The 13,679-nt window shown below is 45.9% G+C and overlaps 1 protein-coding gene across 4 annotated transcripts in view; it reads left to right on the top strand.

Annotated features, from left to right (window-relative positions):
- GAB2 (GRB2 associated binding protein 2) overlaps positions 1–13,679 on the top strand; it is a 179,983-nt gene that overhangs the window by 88,308 nt on the left and 77,996 nt on the right. The window contains exon 2 of one of the 4 annotated variants that reach the window (XM_073335690.1): positions 8,568–8,759. The exons of the other annotated variants lie outside the window; for them this stretch is intronic. The gene's annotated coding sequence lies outside the window, so the exon portion shown is untranslated. The remainder of the gene's footprint in view (positions 1–8,567; positions 8,760–13,679) is intronic. 4 annotated transcript variants of the gene reach the window in all.

Raw genomic sequence — 13,679 nt, 5'->3', positions numbered from 1 at the left:
ACAAATCCAGGTTTTCTCACCCTCCACTCCCCCACACAAATTCACTCTCCTGCTGGTGATAGCCCATCCAAAGTGACAACTCTTTACACAATGTGCATGACAATCAAGTTGGGCTATTTCCTGCACAAATCCAGGTTTTCTCACATCCCCCCCACCCCCATACACACACAAACTCACTCTCCTGCTGGTAATAGCTCATCCAGACTGACCACTCTTCAAGTTTAAATCCAAGTTAAACCAGAACATCTTGGGGGGGGGTAGGAAAAAACAAGAGGAAACAGGCTACCTTGCATAATGACTTAGCCACTCCAAGTCTCTATTTAAGCCTAAATTAATAGTATCCAATTTGCAAATGAATTCCAATTCAGCAGTTTCTCGCTGGAGTCTGGATTTGAAGTTTTTTTGTTTTAAGATAGCGACCTTCATGTCTGTGATTGCGTGACCAGAGAGATTGAAGTGTTCTCCGACTGGTTTATGAATGTTATAATTCTTGACATCTGATTTGTGTCCATTTATTCTTTTACGTAGAGACTGTCCAACTGGAGATTTGCAAATTGGATACTATTAATTTAGGCTTAAATAGAGACTTGGAGTGGCTAAGTCATTATGCAAGGTAGCCTGTTTCCTCTTGTTTTTTCCTACCCCCCCCCCCCCCAGATGTTCTGGTTTAACTTGGATTTAAACTTGAAGAGTGGTCAGTCTGGATGAGCTATTACCAGCAGGAGAGTGAGTTTGTGTGTGTATGGGGGTGGGGGGATGTGAGAAAACCTGGATTTGTGCAGGAAATAGCCCAACTTGATTGTCATGCACATTGTGTAAAGAGTTGTCACTTTGGATGGGCTACCACCAGCAGGAGAGTGAATTTGTGTGGGGGGGTGGAGGGTGAGAAAACCTGGATTTGTGCTGGAAATGGCCCACCTGATGATCACTTTAGATAAGCTATTACCAGCAGGACAGTGGGGTGGGAGGAGGTATTGGTTCATATTCTCTGTGTATATATAAAGTCTGCAGCAGTTTCCATGATATGCATCTGATGAAGTGAGCTGTAGCTCACGAAAGCTTATGCTCTAATAAATTGGTTAGTCTCTAAGGTGCCACAAGTACTCCTTTTCTTTTTGCGAATACAGACTAACACGGCTGTTACTCTGAAACGTTACAAATGAGTGACACTTGGAAAATGCATCGCAAAATGTTATTTTGCCAGGCATATTCTATGTTCTTTTATTGGTTTATTTTCCTTCTAATTTGCAGTAGGTCACCCAGACTGTGTGAGCTAGCAAGGTTCCATAGCATTTTGCCTTCCTTTTGCTTTGTGGCTACTTGTAAAAGGCCATGTGCTGCCCTCATGCAGGCCTTGCAAGCCTGGTGGGGCACTGCAGATGTGCAGCACCTTAATGTCCTAAAACTGGGGCATCAGTGCATTCACAATAAAAGGTCTGAGTGAGGGGAAGCCAAAACCAACTAACAAAACAGCATGTCCACTTTATTAAGGTCTTAGGGAAGGAGCAATTGCCACAACAGTGCATAAAGCCCTCACCTCTGGACGCTAGGTCAAAGCTCCCAAACTTAAACGCAACAAAATAAAGCCTCTGAATCTTGTCAGGCTGGTCCTCTGGAGTCTGAGAGACAGCCCACCAACTGCTGCAGCCTGCATGGCTCCTAATCCTCTCCCCCTTGCTCAGCTTCCTGTTCCTGTTTAAATAGCCCAGCCCTAGGGTGAGACAGGGCCCCGTTGGTTATACCTAGGCTGTCTTGGTTGTAGACTCCACCCTGCCCCTTAAAGGGGCAGCACACTCCTTCACACTACTCTTTAATTACCTCTTATCTGGCACCCTTAGTTCCTTATTAGTAAAATCTAAAATGGCAGACACTGACTTTTGTACAGCTTCTTTCTGAGGCATACAACTTTAATGGCAGAATTCTCTCCTGTTTCGAGAGCTAGACACAGTCATCTCCTCAAAATTAGACTGAAGCAGGACATGTGTGATGCATAGGTCTTGTGGCTGGCCCCACTGCATGGGGGGGTGAATTTCCCCTATGGGAATGAAACTTATGCCATGATCGTTCCTCACCCAGCAGAAAAAACACAGAAGAGGGAACACTGGTTTGATGGCACCGAGTGATGTACAAGCTTTTCTCCAGCAAGATTACTCCCACTGCTACCCCCACGATTCAGGCAGGGTATCTGCACATTGGTTGCACCACAGGAGGATTTCCCAATGCTTGTCGCCAAGCTGTTGTTTTCAGCTGGCTGCCGCTGACAACACAGTCAATCAAACCTATTGAACGCTAGGGTCGCTAGTGAAACAGGAACAAACATTGTGCGAGCCACAATGCCTATTGGGCACCCATAAAGACAGACTTTCCAGCTGCAGCACAACATTCACGCAGGAGGAATGGAAAAGGAAAACCGCAACGAACCAGAAAAGAGACTCTAATTAGGCAGAAGTGCAACTCACTGAAGGTTATTCAACGTCTCTCAAATACAGCGCGTAGCTTTGCTGTCTGCCATGGCTCTGCTCCCACTCACGCCAGCTGAGGATCTGGCTGTGTGCCTTTTGAAAAGGCTAATCAGTCACATAGAAAGCTGCCACACGAACTGTCTGATGGTGCATTCACCTGGAATGCTGAAAGCAGCTGTCTGTCCCAAGGGTGAAGCTTGAGGGGGCCTGAGCAGGATGCTGTCAGTGGTGGCCGCTGGTCTCTGGAATCTATTCCTCCTGGAAACACATCTAGAAAGTATTGTCCGGTTTTACCTGTTTCTGCAGGCTTTTGGCTAACTGGAGGCTCTGCAACACACTGGCATTCCACCTGCAGTCTGGGTTTTCTCTGTCCTTTTCTTTTAATGCATGTGGTGGGAGGAAGTCATGATCCACTTGTTCTCTGTGCTTGAACTAAGGCATGGACGATGCACCCTTCTTGAGGGTGCCAGTTCCATTGTTTCAGCGGGCTGCCATGGCTGCACAGTGGGATGCTGTTCCTTAGGTAACTGGAGTCAGTCCTGTGGAGGTAGGATACAGATGAGACCAAAACTTTGATTTGATTCTGTATTTCACTGGGAGCCTGAGCAGAGCGCCAAGATGATGGGCTTTTCAGTAGGTGATATGCATTGTTCTGTTGCAATGGAAGCTTCATCATGGTCATCAGTTTAATTCCTAGATAAAATGAATTGCAATAATCCAGTCTACAGGATACAAATCCAAGGATTGCCATGGACAAATCAGAGTCTGATATGGTAGAGTGCAGTCTTCTGCCCAGCTGTAGCTGGAAGGAAATTTTTTTTTTCAGCCATAGCTATTTGGATACTTAAGGGAAATTGGGAAGTCCAGAAAGACCCCCAAGACTGTGAACCATCTTGATAAAATTTGTATCTATATCCAATCTGCAAACATGGTCTGAGGATATTTGCAGATTTGCATGGAAGTGTAGGACTGGAAGGGACTTCGAGAGGTCATCTAGGCCAGTCCCCTGCACTCAAGGCAGGACTACGTAATAACTAGACCTTTCTTGACAGGCGTTTGTCTAACTAACCTGTTTTTAAAATCCTCCAGTGACAGAGATTCCACAACCTCCCTAGGCAATTTGTTCCAGTGCTTAACTACCCTAATGGTTAGGAATTTTTTTCCTAATGTCCAACCTAAACCTGCCTTGCTGCAATTTAAGCCCATTGCTTCTTCTCCTACAATTTTTCACCCTCTTCTCTGTAACAACATTTTATGTACTTGAAAACTGTTATCATGTCCCCTCTCAGTCTTCTCCAGACTAAACAAACCCAATTTTTTCAGTCTTCCTTCATAGGTCATATTTTCTAGACCTTTAATCCTTTTTGTCTCTCTCCTCTGTCATAATGTTTCTCTCTCCCACTAGTATAACCTCCATCTTCTCTGAGGCCAGTTTCAGACAACTTCTCTTCACCCAGATGCTGATGGCTCCCAGACACTGGGATAGATGGGACACTGGGCTGTTAAGGTCTGATCGTAAAGAAATGCAGAGCTGGGTGTTGCCTACATTTTCCTGGCAGGGGGATCCACAGAGTCTCCTAAGGTCCCCCAACGGCTTCATATAGACATTGACTATGCTTGAGAGAAGGTTTGAGGCTGGTGGGATTCCAGAGGTGAGGGCTGTGGAACCAGAATAGGGAAGTTGCCCATCATGACCCTCCGGATTCATTCCAAGAGTAAAGATCGGCACATCTCAGCGCTTTCCTCCTTTTCACCCATCTCTGAGATGCGACAGCAGTAATTGGTGGTTGACTGTGTCAAATGCTGCAGGAGAGATTCAGCAGTGCGATTATGGATGGATGTCCCTTGTCTGTGGATAAGAGGAGGGCATCTATCATCAATGCAATCAGTAATGTCTCTTTCCCATGACGTAGCCTGAAACCTGACTGGGGCTGGGGAATCTAGGACATGGACAATGTACAGGCGGAGTTGGGCGACAGCTCTTCACTAGCTTTGAGCAGTAGCTAGAGAGATTGGTAGCACAAAGTGATGATTTTTTATATATTAGCCAGACTGTTGATGATTTGGGCTGGGGGGAAGGGAGCTTTTGCTTTCCAGGGATGTATGAAGGATGCTGTACCCGTATAGGATATATTAGTGGAGAGGCTGCTTAAGTCATTAGGCATAATTATAGCACCTCTAACTGAACAATGGAATGACATGCCTTTGAATCACTTGTCGCTCTTGCTCTCTGCACACTGATGATGAGCTGTTACAACTAAACAGACCAAAAGCAAACAAACACCACCTGCTGCTAGCCAAAGACGTGTTGGATTAAAAGGTACTCTAGCTGTGTAAACAGGAGTCAGCTGAGGACAAATTGTTTGCATGTAGTTTGGAGAACTGCCTTTTAGATTATGGGGGGCAGGGATGGATGGCTCAGGTAACTAGCAATTATCCTTTCAGCTCTGGGATAACAGCTGGAACCCAGACGATGCTGGAAGTGACTGAGAATCGCCATGGTCTATTCTATTGTAAAAGGAGTTGGTGGCCATAGTGAGTTTATGTCCACACGGTAGTAGGATGCTGCACTCTCATTCACCTGCCTGCACTGGTCCATCAGAAAGCCTAAGACCTAACTGGCATTACATTGACATTAACATCTGCATGGATTTTCCATACTCACTGCTAGCCCTTACCCGTCTCTGTCTCTGCTCAGATGTGGTTCCTCTGAGTCAGAGATAAGGCAAATTAGTGGGAATGGAGTGATTCAGTGGGAAGCCTGGGCACTGCCACTGCCTCCATAAGTCGAGGACTTTTCTCTCCAGAGATGTCAGTTCCGCATCATCGATGATCATCAGAAATGTTGTGAACCCACAGGGTAAAAAGTATCCATACGCAATGAGCTAGCTCAAGGTCTATGCCCCATTTAAGCCTTAAAGATGTGGGACTTAATTGATGCCTAGACCCTCTGATGCTCTTCTGCACGGGGGTAAATTTCACCCAGTGTGAGCTATCGAACGAAAGGCTTTATTTTCTTAGGAATTCAATGGTAGCTCAGCCACAGTTAGGTCAATATCCCTCTTAATGCAGGAAGCCTGGCTATAATCAACACTGTTGTTGTGGATGAAAGAACAATAATAGCACTTGATAAAAGCTTCGCTTTGATTGTCTAGAGTAGGCCAAGTCACCCAGGCTGGCATGAAAAACATAAAAGAAACAAAAGCTGGCTGATAATGTAACAGAGCATTCGCTTATTACAAAGTATTCTGTACAAAGCCAGATGAGCTCTGGACTGAGCCAAAGAACCAATCTCAGATTCCTCTGTGTGAGTCTTGGGGAAATGTTTTCACACACAGAGGCATGGCTTATACAGCTCGAAGAACTGTTCAACAATAATTCTGCTCACTTCTACACTTCTATGGGACCTGGTGTGACAATGCAACATCATGACTCAGTCTCATGTCATCGGAATTCAAGACATGTGAAAGGGCCCTGCTGACCTGATCTGATCTTCCCAGGCTGGATCAGCGTGAGCTTGGCTTTCCAGTAAAACCATCCAATTGGCTTGAAGAAAACTCACACTCAAATGTCTGTGGCCTTGATACACACACACACATACATACGTCTTGTGCCATACAGTCTTTATCTCTCCTTGCCTAAGCTAGGCCATAGGTCTATCATGTAATGGCCACCCTGTGTGTTAATTGCAATAAGAGGAAGGATGGTCCAGTGGTTAAGTCATTAGCCTGAGTTTGGGGAACACAGGTTAAATTCTGTGCTCTGCCATGAAGTGCTTGGGTGAGTCTCTGTGCCTTTGTTCCCTGTCTATAACATGGGATAACATACTTCCCTCCCGCAGTGGGAGTAGTGAGGAAAAAGACATGAAAGATTGTGAGGTACTTAGAGGCTATGGTGATCATACCTATGTAAGTAACTTACAAGCCCTGTAGAATGCCCTAGAGGGAGCAAGCTGGTAGAAGCACTGGATGATCTAATAGGTCTTTTCCCGCCCTACCACCTATGATTCTGTGCAGAAGTCAAACCTGTGTGCCTGATTCTGTGAGCCCTCTGTCTGGATGTTTTCCCAAGAATCATGACATGTTAATGGGTGCTTAGGCCAGTTCCATCCCTGGTTTAACCAAGGATTGATTCAGCCCAAGCAGCATTCCTGAGTTGCTTCCAGATTAATGCCAGAGTTCATTTTGGAACCTGGAAGAAAACATAAAACCATCACTGGTATAGTGTGCAGATGATACAAAAATTGAGGGGGTGGTAAGTAATGTAGAGGACAGGTCAGAGATACAGAGTAATCTTGACCGCTCAGTAAGCTGGGCTCAAGCAAACAATATACATTTAAATACGGCTACATGTAAAATCATATGTCTAGGAACAAAAAATGTAGGCCATACTTACCAGAAGGGGGACTGTATCCTCAGAAGAAGTGATTCTGAAAAAGATTTCGGGGTAGTGGTGGATAATCAGCTGAACATGAGTTCACCATGCGACATTATGGCCAATAGGGCTAATGCGATCCAGGGATGCAGAAACAGGAATTTCAAGTAGTAGGGAGGTTATTTTTATTTCTGTATTTGGCACTGGTGCAACCACTGTTGGAATATTGTGTCCAGTTCTGGTGTTCACAATTCAAGAAGGATGGAGAGGGTTTTCAGAAGAGCCACGAGAATTATTAAACGGTTAGAAAACTTGCCTTCTAGTGACAGCAGGGCCGGATTTCCAATTAAGCACGTAGGCACGTGCCCAGGGACGCCGGCGTTCTAGAGACACCTAAAAGTAAAAAGTGAGTTAAAAGTTTCATTTTTTATGGAAAATACAAAGGTCAGCTGTAGGCAGGGGTAGGGCACTGAAGATGCTGTGCCTAGGGGCACATAAGGCATCCACTGCATGCATCCAATGAAGTGAGCTGTAGCTCACGAAAGCTTATGCTCAAATAAATTTGTTCGTCTCTAAGGTGCCACAAGTACTCCTTTTCTTTCTGCGGATACAGACGAACATGGCTCCTACTCTGAAACCTGTCAAAAGATTCAAGAAGCTCAATCTCTTTAGCTTATATAAGAACGGCCATAATGGGTCAGACCAATGGTCCATATAGCCCAGTATCCTGTCTTCCAACAGAGGCCAATGCCAGGTGCTTCAGAGGGAATGAACAGAATAGGGCAATTATCGAGTGATCCACCCCTTGTTGTCCAGTCCCAGCATCTGGCAGTCAGAGGCTTAGGGACATCCAGAGCTTGGGGTTGCATCCCTGACCATGTTGGCCAATAGCCACTGATGGACCTGTCCTCCATGAACTTATCTAGTTCTTTTTTTAACCCAGTTATACTTTTGGCCTTTGCAACATCCCCAGGCAACAAGTTCCACAGGTTGACTGTGCATTGTGTGAAGAAATATTTCTTTTTTTTTTTTGTTTAAACTTGCTGCCTATTAATTTCATTGGGTGACACCTAATTCTTGTGTTATGTGAAGGGGTAAATAACATGTCCATATTCACTTTCTCCACACCCATCATGGTTTTATAGTCGTCTAGCGTATCCCCGCTCAGTCAGCTCTTGTCTAAGATGAACAATGCCAGTCTTTTTAATCTCTCCTCATATGGATGCAGTTTCATACCCCTCATCATTCTTGTTCCCCTTCTTTGTATTTTTTCTAATTCTAATGTATCTTTTTTGAGCTGGGGCAACCAGAACTGCACACAGTATTCAAGGTGTGGGCGTATCATGGATTTATATAGTGGCATTATAATATTTTCTGTCTTCTCTATCCCTTTCCTAATGGTTCTTAACATTATCTTAGCTTTTTTGACTGCTGCTGCGCACTGAGTGGATGTTTTCAGAGAACTGTCCACAATGACTGCAAGATCTCTTTCCTGAGTGGTAGCAGCTAATTTAGACCCCATGATTTATATGTGTAGTTGGGATTATGTTTTCCCATGTGCATTACTTTGCATTTACCAAAATTGAATTTTATCTGCCATTTTGTTGCCGAGTCACCCAGTTTTGACAGATCCCTTTGTAAATCTTCACAGTCAGCTTTGAACTGAGCTATCTTAAGTAATTTTGTATCATCTGCAAACTTTACCACCTCAATGTTTATCCCTTTTTCCAGATCATTTATGAATATGTTGAACAGCAATGGACCCAGCACAGATCCTTGGAGGACCCTGCTATTTATCTCTCTCCATTGTGAAAACTGACCATTTATTCCTACCCTTTGTTTCCTGTCTTCGAACCAGACACTGATCCATAAGAGAACCTTCTCTCTCATCTAATGACTACTTACTTTGCTTAACAGACTTTGGTGAGGGAACTTGTCAAAGGCTTTCTGGAAATCTAAGTATGCTATATCCACTGGATCCCCTTTGTCCACATGTTTGTTGACACCCTCAAAGAATTCTCATAGATTGGTGAGGCTTGATTTCCCTTTACAAAAGCTTAACAAAGAGAAGGTTAAGGAGTGACTTGATTATAGTCTACAAATATCTCCATGGGGAACAACTATTTAATAATGGGCGCTTCAAGGTTATAACACAATCCAATGGCTGGAAGTTGAAGCTAGACAAATTCACTGGAAATAAGGCGTACACGTATAACAGTGAGAGTAACTAATCATTGGAGCAAATTGCCAAGGGCCATGGTGGATTCTCCATCACGGACTATTTTTAAATCAAGATTGGATGTTCTTCTAAAAGATCTGCTCTAGGAATTGTTTTTGGGAAGTTCCATGGCTTGTGTTATACAAGAGGTCAGACTAGATGATCACAATGGTCCCTTCTGGCCATGGAATCTATAATTATTATTTGTATTATGCAGAGTCCCAAACTGAGATCAGGGCTCCATTGTGCTAGGTGCTGTGAGTCTCTGCCTCACAATGCTTAAACTCTAAACAGCTATGACAGACAAAAGATGGGAAGGGAACCAGAGAAGCAAAGTGACATGACCAAGGTCACACAGCAAATCAGTGGTAGAGTCGGGGTAGAATTCAGGTTTTCCTATTCCCATTCTAGTATCCTATCTACTAGACCACACTCACTCTACCACTCAGACTGAGCTGCTGTCTTCCTCGTGCTGTGTCTGGCTGAGTTTATGAGGCAGACATTACATATCCCCACCCCTCACAAGGGCCACAAGATGATACCCTAATTCACTCAGCACTTTGCTGTGTTCTTATACAGCTTCCTTAGGCCAGAGAACTCAGATACCTAGAGGCTTGCCTCAAATTACTAATGGCCCCATCATCAGCTAAGGTAAATGGATGTCATCTCAGTGGAGCTATGCTGATTTACACCAGCTCAGGATCTGGTGCTGAAGCTTGGTAAACTAAACACCAACAACAAACCTGTTACTAAGTTGTATTCAGTCAGGTCTGTTTTCACAAAGTGGTGCTGCAGTGACCTCAATGACAGTAAGAGGAAAGGCTTTGTCTTCAGTGAAATTCACCACTGTCTGTTTCTTTTGGTTTCCAAAGAATAATCCTGCCAAGACTGTGGAATCAGTGCCAGATTGTGAAGGGACTGAGTGTAGTCTGATAACGCGTGGATACTAATGCACTGAATAATAGAAAAGTTTCCAGACTATACAGCTTATACGTCCAATACACAGAGGCTTTGCACAACGTGACAAACCTCAGCCTCACTTAGCCTGAATTTCTGTGTCAGTTTCAGAAAAGTTTAGATAACTCAACAGGATTGGGACTAGACTTGGTTGCTGAAACAACACAGACCTTCAGGCCTGTCACTGGCACACTGATTAACGTTCAAATGCAGAGCTACGAATGCAGCCAGTATCTTACCCTCCATAACCCAATGAAATCTCTCTCAAAACTGCCCTTCACTTCCGTGATAAAGGCTCTGGTCCTTTACAGCCTGGGACACACCCGTGTGAAGTCATGCCCTGTGTAACTACGGTATATGGGACCTTTTCCTATGGTGCTGCTGCCCAAGGCTCCAAGCAGCTATGGCAATGAAGGACAATCCCATTGTGATGTTATGAGCGCACATGGTGCTGTGACCAAATTGCTTTGTGATGGTGTTTGGCAATGTGGTAGGGGATGTTCTATTGGCCAGGGCACAGGTTTGTGGGTTCATTTCTCAGCTCTGCCCCCGACTCCTGATGGGTTCATGTCCAAATCCACACCACAGTCCTCCCAACTCTGCTATAATGGGCTCCCAACGGTGAAAGAACCTCTCCAGACTGGCTGACACCCAGGCCTTTGTTGTGCTGAACCTCTGTTTATTATTATTGGTATTCCAGGAGGTCCTCGAGGCTCCAAGAAATCCCGGAGCCCCATTGCACTTGGCATTGTACACACACATAGTAAGAGACAGTCCCTGTCCTGAAGAGCTTATAGTCTAAATAGACAAGACTGAGAAAGGGTGGGAGACAAAAGGATCATTCTCCCCATTTTACAGATGGGGAACTGAGACACAGAAAGATTCAAGTGACTTGCCCAAGGTCATTCAGGGTGTCTGTGGCAGCTCTGGGAATTGACCCCAGTCATTGCCTTAGCTATGTCTTCTCCAGTGAGTCTTTATAGTGTTCCGCACCAAGGATGGAGGGGAGGCTCACCTGACTGTCCTCCCCTTTAACTACATCCACACCCTCCAAGCAGTGACCTGTCCTCCAGAGAAGTGGCCGTACCCTGTTCCTTTTGGAGCGTGGCAGTGTCAGAGTCCCTAGAAGGCAGTGGGAGCAGCTCTCAAGGATTGAATGCCCTGCCTTTGCCCCAGAGCTGTGTTTTCCCACCTCTCACCTCTGCAGATGGAGCTGGAAATCTGGGGAGCCATTTCCACATTCCCTTTGCTGTACCACTGACCCACTGCCTCCTTGTGACACTGCGGACACGTCTCGAACTCCTCAACTCCTCTCCCCCATCCCCAAGTCATGCTGCTCAGCATCCCATTAGACGCGTCAAGGCTCTTCCAGCACATCACTGGAGAGTGAATTCCTCTGGCAGGGGAAACGCAGTCAGTTCTGCTTTCTGCCAAGCTGCTAGGCCAGTGGCTGTGGGCTGAATGCGTTTAATGGGGTGTTAGTCCCTTTATGTGAAGGGGTTTGTGACAGACACAGGATGAAAACGAGGAGGGGGTATTAGCGGCTGCTGCAAAGGAGACTCGTACAGATACAAAACCATTTACGTGCACATTAACTACAGAGCTAGGGGCCAGCAGTCATGGTGAAAGCAGGCTGGATTTGGAGCCCCATTTCTTTCTCTTCACTGTTGTCTACTCATATAGACCTGGGACCATAGGGCCTGATTCTCCTCCCACCTGTGCTAGGTTTTCCCCTGGTTATCAGTCTATTGACGTCAGTGGAGTTGGTCCTGATTTTACACTAGTATAAGAAAGATCAGAATCCAGCCCATGGCATCTAGAGGTGGGAAATGACTGTCCTAGGCCGTACTAGGCCCAGCTCCTTGCCAGTTCCCTATAGGCTGGGTTATTCCTCCTTTTATAGGGTTCATTACATGTTGACAATGTGCTCAGCTCCCTGTGAGACACGAACTTCAAGAGGCTCCTCAGACACACACACACAAGATATGCCGCATTATGAAATCCATTGCCTGACAAAAGGGTGCCGGGGCCAAGACGCAGCCCTGCCTGAAACCAGATACTGATTTAAAAGGTGCTGACATCCGATCCCCCAGATGTACACGGGCAGTGGTTCCATTATGCAGCTCGCTAATCAAGTCCAGCAGAGTGGTTGGGACACCCACACCCTTTAAGGCCTTTCATAGCACGACTCGGTCAACTGAATCAAACCCAGCCTTAAGCGTGACATAGGTCACATGAAGGGGCTTCCTGAACTCACGCTGTATCTCTGACAACAAGCAGAGGGCCAAAATGGCGTCTAATGTGGACCTATTCCTCGTAAAGCCTGACTGTTGGGGGCGATGCTTCCAATGTAGCAGGGGCTCCAAACATGTAAGCAGAACATGCGCAAACCCCTTCCCTGGCATGGACAACAAGGAGATCAGCCTATAGCTCTTACCTTTGCCACACCACCTCTTCCCCTTCTAAAGTGAGAGCACAATACCATCCTTCTAGGCCGTTGGCAAGGTTCCAGTTCTCCACACCAGGCAAAAGATAGCCAGAAGTAATTCCACCACTGCTTGACTTAAAAAAAAAAGGGGTGGGAGGGGGTGGGAAGAGCCAACAGCAAAACTCCCACTGATTTTGATAGAGCCAGTATTATCCTTAAGTCCCTTAGTTGCCTGCTGCAGCAGAATCACACACCTCTTATGTGCCACAAGGGGGACAAAGGCCCATGGTCTAGTCCTAAAGTGGGTTACGCTCCCAGTGGTAAGGGCAGGACACTCAAGCCCTGAATGCAGTGAAGGCCATGCTGGCAATTCTGGTGACCACATGTATGGGTGGAAACAGTGCCTGGATCAGGTGGACCCATTCATTTAACCACGTTCTGCCCCCTAAGCAGAGCACATGCTCTCCTCTCTGATCAAATTTGTTTCCTTATAATGGCCATAGCCATGGCCTTCTTATCAGCAATTGCTGTGACTGAATAATTATCAGTGAATTCCTTGCCTCACCAGTAAAAGGCAGTTTGAATGCCCGGCTTCGATGCTATCAGCATCTTTTTGCTGCAGTTTCCCCCTTCATGTCAACTAGGACACGGGCAGGGAAGGCAATGTACTACGCTGAATGTGTCAGGGCAAGCTATTACCTACCTCGTGTTCAGAGTGGAAAGTGTACACTTGCATTAACCCCACAATCACTAAGGATAAGTGTGCTTCAGCTGGCTCCTCTTGCCTCCCTCACCTGTACCCTTACCACAAACACCCTGATTCTCTCCTAAACTGCCTATCCAAGAGACACACCCTCTCTTGCAAACATTCTTTCCTGTACCGCTGCCTCCTTCCTCTTAGCCTCCAGGTATCTGCTTTTTGCACCCACTCTTCACAGACATCTTCCTCCAAAATCCAGCTCCCCCTCCCTACTTCCCTGTTGCACAGTTCACAATCTGATTGTCCAGTCGGTGACAGGTCACATGGGGAGCACACCAAGGAGGTCCCTGAGAGCGAGGCAGCAAGATTCTTGACCCAGTCTACTTACCCACTGCCAGGAATCCTCCTCATTCACTCAGTCAAGCATGCCTCAGACAAATCTTTTCCTGTCTGTGGATAAAGCACCCCCCAGCCTAGAGCACTCGGCCCATAAAACCAGCGGAGTTTCCACTTGCTGGGGATCTGGCCTCAAACCCATAA

This window comes from Lepidochelys kempii, chromosome 1 (genome assembly GCF_965140265.1).
Source record: "Lepidochelys kempii isolate rLepKem1 chromosome 1, rLepKem1.hap2, whole genome shotgun sequence".
Classification (NCBI taxonomy): domain Eukaryota; kingdom Metazoa; phylum Chordata; order Testudines; family Cheloniidae; genus Lepidochelys; species Lepidochelys kempii.
This window is presented reverse-complemented; position numbering and strand designations above follow the sequence as displayed.